General features: G+C 47.7%; 1 long non-coding RNA gene across 1 annotated transcript; it reads right to left on the bottom strand.

Annotated features, from left to right (window-relative positions):
- Positions 1–7,263: 7,263 nt before the first annotated feature.
- On the bottom strand, positions 7,264–7,585 carry LOC143729325 (uncharacterized). Its single transcript, XR_013199986.1, has 2 exons — positions 7,435–7,585; positions 7,264–7,396 (listed from the first exon to the last, which is right to left on the bottom strand). It is a non-coding gene; the product is annotated as an uncharacterized LOC143729325 (long non-coding RNA).
- Between the last annotated feature and the right edge of the window lie 1,569 nt (positions 7,586–9,154).

Raw genomic sequence — 9,154 nt, 5'->3', positions numbered from 1 at the left:
GACTAAAAGAGAGACCATTCAGCCTGTTATTGCAAAACCTTGAGTCCTAATGGAAACTAGCTATAGCTCAATTCAAATAAACAGGAGAGGGAAAGAGAAAGGTATTTCCATTGCATGAAAGCCACATGCAGCCTTGATCATTAATCCCACACGGCAGCACTCAAAGCTGTCACATGACTCTGCCGTCTAACCGAGGGGTTCAGCTAAAGCCTCCTTTTCATAATGACCCAGCACCTGAATCCCTGCCGAAAGATTCATATACACCACATAACATATCTTCAGAGGTGGATAGTAACAAAGTACATTAATTGAGTACTGGGCTATCGGTACTTTACTTGATTATTATTATTCTGGAAATTTTTTACTTTAACTTAACATTTGAAAGACAAATATCAACCACAATACAAAATCAAAAAAATCGGTCTTAACAACTTTTACTTGTAACGGAGTAATATTTGACCAGTAGTGTCTGTACTTTCACTCAAGTAAGGAAGTTGTGTTCTGTCCACCTCTGAAAATCTTTGATTTCAATACAATTAACTATTTTTTTTTTATAAACGAATACATATTTTTTAACATGTAATGGATGTCCATGAACACATGTACATGCACACAAGTATCCCAGTAATAAGAAATATTTGGTCATATTCAGATTATAGCAATATAAATATTCTGATATCTAGAGAATGGAGTGTGTATCTTTTTCTGAATAAAAGGTTAAACAGAATATAGACCTTTATAAGAAATTTAAATGAATTGTACAATTCTGTAGATCTGTGGCGAGATCAGAAGAGAGTAATAATGTGGGACGAGATTACACTTCACTGCCTGCTGCAAGCCTCAGTCATCTGCAGACTTTGATCACACACCGAGGTCAATTCATACAGAGTACTGTACCTCAGGTGATGTAACAAGCCATAAGGTCAGATTTCAGAGTTAATCATGTATCAAATGCCATTCAAATTCCCAAACTGACTTTATGTTTTTTCAAAATTTTATTTGAAATTAACATATTTCTTTTTTGAATGGGTAAAACTGTTCAACCTCATTAAGATCTCCAACGCACAATTTTCCATCCATTTTTGTTTGTTTTTATTCTATTGTAATTGTCATTACTTGTATGGTGTGGCTTTCTGAATTTGTCATTTTTCTGTTTTATTTGATGTTTTTCACATTTTCACATCCTTCTCTAATTATTGGTCCTGGCTTTTTGGTAATTCATGCAACATATTTGCTTAGTGTACACATAACTTAGTGTACCGGAGATCCAGTCAGAACCTCACCCAAAATTCACACATTCCTCTCACAGCTGATACAAGAAATAGAGATTAAAACAACAGTCCAATATCACAGTAGGATACAGTTTGTGGTGCTCAGATCACACATAAAAACAAAACAAACAAGGGCGTGAATCTGGAGAGTCAAACGTTTCGGAAGAAGTTCCTGGGAGTAATGCTGCCTTCACATGCGTTTCATCCCTCTTCTGAAATCCTCAAAGTCAAGATTATGAGTTTGTCAAGTTCAAGTGCTTTGTTGTCAGAAAGAATGGGAACCGTGGATGACATCAGGTTAATTCTTGCCTATTTCTTGGGGAAATCTCAAAGTCAAAAAGTATTAAAGATATTTAATCAATATCCAAAGGATTTTGAATAAAATGTGGCGTCCCATTTGTTAACAACCATTTAAACATTTCCCTCTCTATTGTATACATTCACCGCACCTACGATTCTGGAGTTTCAGTCAAATAATTATATATATATATATATGTGTAAGCGACAGCAATGCAGATGTTGTGGGAAAACTAATAGCCTAAAACTTAACAGTCACTAAGTAGGTTTCTCCTCAGCCAAATTTGAAGTTAACGGCCCGCCCAACTCCGATATTCTAGAATCTAAATTTTCTTCCGTTTTCCCAGTTGTAAATACGACTTGAGGCGCTGTTCATGTCCAATTTCTGACAAGGAAACTTTTTTTACGACAAATCCTATAGCATGTAAAGGCAGAATGAAGCCACTCTGTAGATTACAAATAGATCATGGATCCTTGTCTTGGTTCTATTCCCTCCATGAGTTTGCATCTCTCCTTAGTGAACAGATTAAGCAGGAATTATTCAGGCAGGGAAGGGGCTTGTGGCACAAGAACAGCTGGGAATGTCTTAGGGGTTTCACGTCAAATCACATCAAGGCAAGAATGAGTGACAGCTGCTCTCTGTATTACTCCACTGATCACCATTCTGGCAGAAGCCTAGAAGAGTTGTCTGGGTGCTTTCACACCTGAACGTTTGTTTCTGAACCTAGTGCATTTTCTCCCTTGGTTCGGTTCGTTTAGGCAGTTGTGAACAACACAGCAATCGCGCTCGTATCTGCACCAAACCAATCACTCCGAGACCGGCTGAACAGAGGTGTCAATTCCAGGGGTCAGAAAGTAAAAGTCCTGCCATATGTTTATTCCATCCATTAACTCAGCCAGCTGATTTCACTAATTAGTTCTATCTCCTGGCTGAAAAACGTCTCAGGTTACGACTGTAACCTATGTTCCCTGAGAACAGGGAACGAGACAATACGTCAACGACGCTATGGGGAACGCCTCAGGCGTGACAGGTGTCTGAAATCACTATCAAATCACGTCAATCATATTGACCGGCGACAGCCCGTGAATCATTAGCGTGAATGATTAACGTGCGACCTGGAAGTATAAAAGGGCGCCTTGCAAACATGACAAATCACCTTATCGTCTGAAGGGACTGTACGGTAGGCAAGCACCGCGGCATGGCAGGGAGACGTATTGTCTCGTTCCCTGTTCTCAGGGAACATAGGTTACAGTCGTAACCTGAGACGTTCCCTTTCGAAGGGAACTCAACAATACGTCAACGATGCTATGGGGAACGATATACCAACGCCGCCATGCTAAGGGGAGTGCATGCCAAGTGGCAGTGACAACTGTCAGAACCAGCAACTTCAAATGAAACGCTAGAACCACTCACCCTCAGGTCACACTGGGCTGTCAGTGACAGCATTCCCTACGGTCATAGCCCAAGCTACAGCCTCACAGAAAAACCTTCATAAACATGGTTAAATGAAAGGTCTACCTGGGCCGGCTCCGGGCCTGGAACCTCAGCTTCCAATTAGAAGGGGTCCCTTCTAGGGAATGTGGCTAGGGAACCCAAGGGAACCCCAGCCAGTCACTATTCAGGGGAACGTACTCACCCCGAAATGCCACCAGGACGGCCTGACCTGGCGCCAGTACATAGACACTTCGTCAGGCCAAATCCTGTCTGTCTGAAGACAGAGCCTCTGGACAAATGCCTTAAGTAAGGCATCCAACCCGAGGGACTGCGAAGCTGGCAGTGAACCACTCGGCCCGGATCTCAGAGACGGGATATCCCGGAGAGTATGACTCAGCATAGTGCTTTCCGACCCTTGCTAGCGAGGGGAGTTTCTCTACTCGATCCACGGATCAACCCAGTGTCTGTGTTTCAAAACACTGAGGAGGCCTGTGAAGGCCTAAGGGCTGATCTAACTGGGAGGCCTCACGAGAGGCCTACGACCGTCTGACCAGACTCAGGAAGCCGCATGCTCATAGAGACCCTCGTGAGGGGAGCACAAGGTCTGCCTGGTAGGCAAACCAGGCTGTAGGCAGAAAAAGTTCCGGGAGGGAACCTTTAGCAGAGAATGAACACTTTAGCGAGCCAGGGCGCAAGCTCGCCTTCAGCAGCTGCCTATTAAGGCTAGCTGAAACTGATAGCAAGAGACCACTAGCTTCATAAACCCAGCACCACTAGGGAGCGTTACAGGGAGGCCCGGAGAGGCCTACTACCTGATCCTTTAGGGAGGCACGTGAGGCCTACTACCTGATAACCACAGTACGTGGGAACTCACCTTCAGGGAGGCCCGGTGAGGCCTGCTACCCTACGACCACAGTATGTGGGGAGCTCACCTTCAGGGAGGCCTGGAGAGGCCTACTACCTGGTAACCACAAACTGTGGGAACTCACCTTCAGGGAGGCCTGGTGAGGCCTACTACCTGACTGTTCTCAATCAAGGAGGCCTGGAGGAGCCTACTACCTGATAACCCCAGTATGTGAGATGCTCACCTTCAGAGAGGCCAAGAGAGGCCTACTACCTGATAACCACAGTACGTGGGAACTCCTCCTTCAGGGAGGCCCGGTGAGGCCTGCTACCTTACAACCACAGTATGTGGGGAGCTCACCTTCAGGGAGGCCTGGTGAGGCCTACTACCTGGTCACCACTATCTGTGGGAACTCACCTTCAGGGAGGCCTGGTGAGGCCTACTACCTGACCGTTCTCATTCAAGGAGGCCTGGAGGAGCCTACTACCTGATAATCACAGCATGTGGGGAACTCACCTTCAGGGAGGCCTGGTGAGGCCTACTACCTGACAGCCAAAATATTTGGGAGCCCACATCCAGGGAGGCCCAGAGCGGCCTGCTACCTGACAGCCACAATATTTGGGAGCTCACATTCAGGGAGGCCCAGAGAGGCCTACTACCTGATTTTCATTAGCCAACGTAAGTGGGAATTCGCCTTCAGGGCGGCCGGGTGAGGCCTACTACCCGATAACCATCTTAAGTGGGAATTCACCTTCAGGGAGGCCTGAGTGGCCTACTACCTGATAACCACTGGTAGCTTTGAGCCCTGAGTCCGGGTGAAAGTATAAGGTGGCCTGCTAAGGCCAGCCAGCTGGGGACTCGCCTATCAGGGAGGCCTGGTCGGGCCTACTAGCTAATAGCAAGTCATATTCTGCCATAAAGTACACTGTTGGAAACCATACTACACAGCATAATTCACTAATGGGCTTCCAGTAGCGCTATAAGGTATGTCCCACAATGTTGGGACTCACCTCCGAGGAGGCCTGTTTAAGGCCTACTACCCATCAGTGAGTCAACTGCCCGAACCACCAAGGCCAACCACGTAAAGTGAGCTGGCCTACAGTGCCCTCTGGGGGGCTGTCCAATCAAGGAGGCCTGCTGAGGCCTACTACCTAATGGCGCAGCCTTCGTTGGCAGAAAAACTGTTTACACAGCGCCTACAGCATCCTGGTGCCTAATCACATTGCCCATGGCAGTGTACTCCGCAAGAAAGCTAGCACCCTTAAAACAAGGGGAGTACAACATACGCCACTCTGCCTCAACGGAGGCCCCAGTTAGCCAGGGGCCTACCATCTATGCATGGGCGTCAGCTCAGGGCAATGCTCTGGCTTCAGGGGAGCGTACTTCGACCAAAGAAGAAGTGAAGCTTACTTCATACTCGACCCGAGCCATAGTGGTGCGAGGTGGGATAAAACAGAACTGGGAGTGAAGTGCTCAGACCTACCCTGTATCACAGGGGAATACTCACACCTCACCCTGAGGTTACCAGGGTGCGGGCCTGCCAGCGGCTCTAGGGGTGACAGAAATGTATCTGTGCCCAACCTAGGGGAGTGGGGCTTGAATGAAAGCCAACCACCTACAACCTAGCGCTCGAGCAGTAGCTCAGCGAGGTGAGTGAAGCCTAAACTGGCGGCCTAAATCCGTAGGCCAGTTCTGCATGGCAGGGTCGGGCAGGAAACCCAGTCTTCTTCGTGAAGCGAAAGACGGCCTAACCCTGCTCAATAAAGACATATATACCACGGAGGCCTGTTTGAGGCCTACCATGTCCTTACAAACCATCCTCAGCACCATGCTGCATTACTCTAGTCACCCCAGAATGCAGAGAAGGGGGCGGGCCTTGGCCTAACGACTCCCACGGGAGGAGGCTGTTTATACAGGGATGCTAGAAACCAACATTCACACAGTGAAGGGTCAGAGGAAGAAATGCTAAAATTTTTAGGAGAGCGCCTCTATTATCCCTGGCACAGCCTAGGCCAGCTACAGAGGCGGCCCTGGTAAGGGCCAGCCTGCAAGCATAGATCTATCTGAGGGCTCGGAGGAGCCACAGCCTTACTAAAGAATATAGTCTGTATTATTCCATACAAAGGGCTGCAGAATCGCTCAGCCTAATGAAAACCCAAACAGAGCTCAAGGGGCGACATACTCAGGAAGAAGTCAAACGGACCTGTGGGCCGGACATAAGATCTATCTGAAGCTCTAGCGTCAGTCAACACTCTAAGTAAAACAATTTAAAGAGAGAGACCAACCACTCTACCCTGAGGTGGCTAGCAGCCCGAAGGCTAACACAGTTACCGTTCTGGCCACCTAACGGGGAACTTCAGGGCCCTGATAATCCAATAAAGTTCTCTTACCTTATTACCTTGACATGACCCCATGACTCTATACAGGGAACGAGGTCTGTAGAGAGATACATTTCGGAATTTTTATTCACAAAAATTTACTCTTGAAAAGACCAGACAGCTCACCTGCGGCGTGCGGAGTGAAGACTCGCCAGATAGTTCTTTATGAACCTGGGGTCCCCCACTTTACATGCCTGAAAGAGACGTTTCTACTAACCAAGCCTAGGCGGGCCATTGGAACATCGTTCTTATCATAGGCCCAGCGCCAGGCCTGATGTAATGAACGTCTGGGGAGTCAGAAGAGAGGAGAGGGCTGGATTCTCTTTTTCCTAAAAGCAGCTGAGCGTGCCTTCGCCTCCCTGAACTTCCCAAGCCCCGCCTCCACGGCGGGGCCAAAGAGTTCAGAGGGCGAAACCGACGAATCGAGGAGAAAGGCCTTCTCTTTCTCCTCAACGTCGGCCAGGTTTAACCAAAGCTGTCTCTCCGTGGCCACCATCGCCGCCATCGACCGACTGATCGTGGCAGCAGTTTGTTTGGTGGCCCGGAGCGCAAGAGCCGTGGTTCGGCGCGGCTCAGTAACTGCCTTAGGGGACAACCCTGCCCCCTGGTCGAGATCCTGCAGCAGGTCGGCCCGGTATGCCTGCAGCACCGCCATGGTGTGCAGGGAAGCACCAGCCTGAACTGCTGCCGTGTATGCTCTGCCATTCAAACGCGCTGTTGTCTTTAGCGGTTTGGATGGCAGAGTTGGAGCTCTCAGTGTCGACGCCTGCCCAGACATGAGATAGTTTGCAAACGACTCGTCAAATGGTCGGCATCGACACATACCCATGCTCTGCGATCCCATCAACATCAGCGAAATTAACCCGCTGATGTCAGTGAATACGGGCAGAGCATGGGCTCTTCCATGCCCTCTCGATCTCCGTGTGAAGATCAGGAAGGAATGGAAGGCTCACCTGAGCTGGTGGTGTATGGCCGGGGAGAAACCGATCGCCGAGCCTACCGCGAGCGGTCTCTCCTCTAGCGCGTCGCCATGGCAGCTACAGCCTGTTGGCGGCGCGCTCCACAACATCCACCAGACCTGCATACACGGGGCAGGGTGGCTGAGAGGGTTCAGGATCTACCTGATTATAAACCTCCTCAGCCATCTCCTGCTCGTCCTGAAGAGCAGCAACTGCAGGAAACCGTCGGTGAAAAATCCTCGTCATCGACCTGCAGTTCGCCCTCGTCAGCCGTCGAATCATCTGAGAGGTTTACAGCACTCTCAAGATGATCGACGAGCTCTATCTGGAAGCCCATGATGCAAGTCGCCGCTCTGCCTCGGCACGAGCGGGACCATGAGAACCAGACGTTGAACCCCCTTCACTCGAGAAGAGGGCCAACGAGAGCGAGCGTTTTAAGAGAAAAACGCTCACAGTTCACACAGAGGATTCCCTCGAGAATCTCCCGTGCGCGCTCTTCTCCCAGGCAAGAAAAGCACACTCGTGTGCTGTACATTTAATTTTCTTACCGTTTCATTGAATAGCGTTTTCAAACAGACAGTCCCTGAAGACGATGAGATGATTTGTCATGTTTGCAAGGCGCCCTTTTATACTTCCAGGTCGCACGTTAATCATTCACGCTAATGATTCACGGGCTGTCGCCGGTCAATATGATTGACGTGATTTGATAGTGATTTCAGACACCTGTCACGCCTGAGGCGTTCCCCATAGCGTCGTTGACGTATTGTTGAGTTCCCTTCGAAAGGGAACTGTGCTAATTAACAAATCCAGGTGATTGGAACAAAATACTGAGGAGGAATTTTACTTTCTGAACCTGGACTTGACACCTCTGCGCCTGAACGAGGTGGTCTCGGCCCGATTGTAAATGAACACTGGGGCGGTTCGATTGAGGTGTGAAAGCAATCCGAACCAATGGACCAACAAACTAAATTTTTTTTAAATTCATAACGGGAAATGTGCTATATAAATAGCAGTAGTGTCTGATTCTGTGGTTCTGCACATTAGTTATCACAGTTGAAAACCAAAAGAGCACCTCTTCATCTTAAAATGTTGTGTAATTACGCTTCTCCGTGTGAGAATGCTGTCCCGATGAAGCCTTGATTCCTGCACTAGCAACATTATAACATTTGTGTTTGTGTGTTTCTTGAAACTGTTAACCTCTAGAGTCTAGATAGTGCTGGTAGATCCAGAGAAAGCGTGTTTGAATGTAGTATATCATTTAACAGCAGGAATGACGGCTACATTCGTATAGTGTTTGCGTGTGTCTCGACAGCTTAAACCCACAATAAGCTCATGAAGCGAATTTGTCAATCATCAGTTGTACTCGCATGCGACTTGCATAAACACATTTTGGTACGCTTTATAACGTTGCCTTGATAAAGCACACCGATCCAAGAAGAAAATGCAACATTGTAACCAATTAAGTCCCTTTATCGGAAAAAAACAAACAATCTATAGGTGTGAAAACGCCATGGCAGTGTTTCCGCAACCCCGCAGGAATGCCAACAGTAGGCTACTCATTTTCAAACTCTTCCAATCAAACACACCTGACTCAACTCATCAGCTACAGAGGCTGTGTCCAAAATTGCCCCCGTACCATTTGAGTGGAAAGCCATTTGTGCTTGTTCTATCCCAAAATGCACCTCAATAATGAGGGTTAAACCTATGTACACTAAGGGTGTGTTTACACTTGTAGCTCGGTTCGCTTGGTTCATTTGGTCTGGACCAAAAAAAATGTAGTCCTGGTCCATTTAGCGTTCACATTGGCATTTTAACATTTTAACACTCCCTAAACGGCTAGCCACATCAGGCTAACTGATTTTCAACAACTCGGCTGAAGGTTTCCGCATCATTTCTATCCGATACAGCTTATTAAGGCTGTATACTCTGAATGCTCTTCGTGTCAGAAGTAGCATAAGCGCTTGAAGTAC

This window comes from Siphateles boraxobius, unplaced genomic scaffold (genome assembly GCF_051911475.1).
Source record: "Siphateles boraxobius isolate OS27281-9 unplaced genomic scaffold, OSU_SipBor_1 8, whole genome shotgun sequence".
Lineage (NCBI taxonomy): Eukaryota > Metazoa > Chordata > Actinopteri > Cypriniformes > Leuciscidae > Siphateles > Siphateles boraxobius.
Note: the sequence above shows the minus strand (reverse complement) of the source record. Positions and strands in the feature narration are given on the sequence as shown.